The sequence below is a fragment of the Arachis ipaensis genome, chromosome B02, assembly GCF_000816755.2.
Source record: "Arachis ipaensis cultivar K30076 chromosome B02, Araip1.1, whole genome shotgun sequence".
NCBI lineage: Eukaryota > Viridiplantae > Streptophyta > Magnoliopsida > Fabales > Fabaceae > Arachis > Arachis ipaensis.
Genome location: NC_029786.2, coordinates 106270489 through 106271036, shown reverse-complemented (window position 1 = coordinate 106271036; position 548 = coordinate 106270489).

The window sequence follows — 548 nt, the reverse complement described above, 5'->3', positions numbered from 1 at the left end:
TTTTATATTCCCTTAATCTGAACAATATGTAATAGAACCAATTCTAGAGTCCCTATTTAAGACCATTGTTATATGTCTCTAATTCTCATCACTAAATTGACATATACTTGATAATAAAGTTTACAAGTGTAAGATTATTAGTAATAATTGTTTAATTTTATAAGGTGTAATTATTTAGTTTTATTATCTTGAGGAGGGTGCTATGTACTGACGCCGTAATTACGAGGTTGTTTTCCACTTGTTTTGTTTTTTCCTTTTTTAGGAATTTTTTATTTTCTTCTTATTTTCAACTTTATTTGAAGAATTATTTTGCTTTTCCGCGAGAAGAGTTAAGAGAGAAAGACATATCAACTTTATAATTTTGGTTTATCCACTCCAACGAAGTGTATAATCCTTTATTGTCAACAGAATATATCAAACTATATCCATTCCATTAAATGAGTAGCTCTGTTTTTACGTTGAAGGGGATTGATTAACTTATATCATAATGTTCCAAAAACAAAACAAAAACAGCTAAAATAATTAAAATTTTTGTCTTATTTAATAAT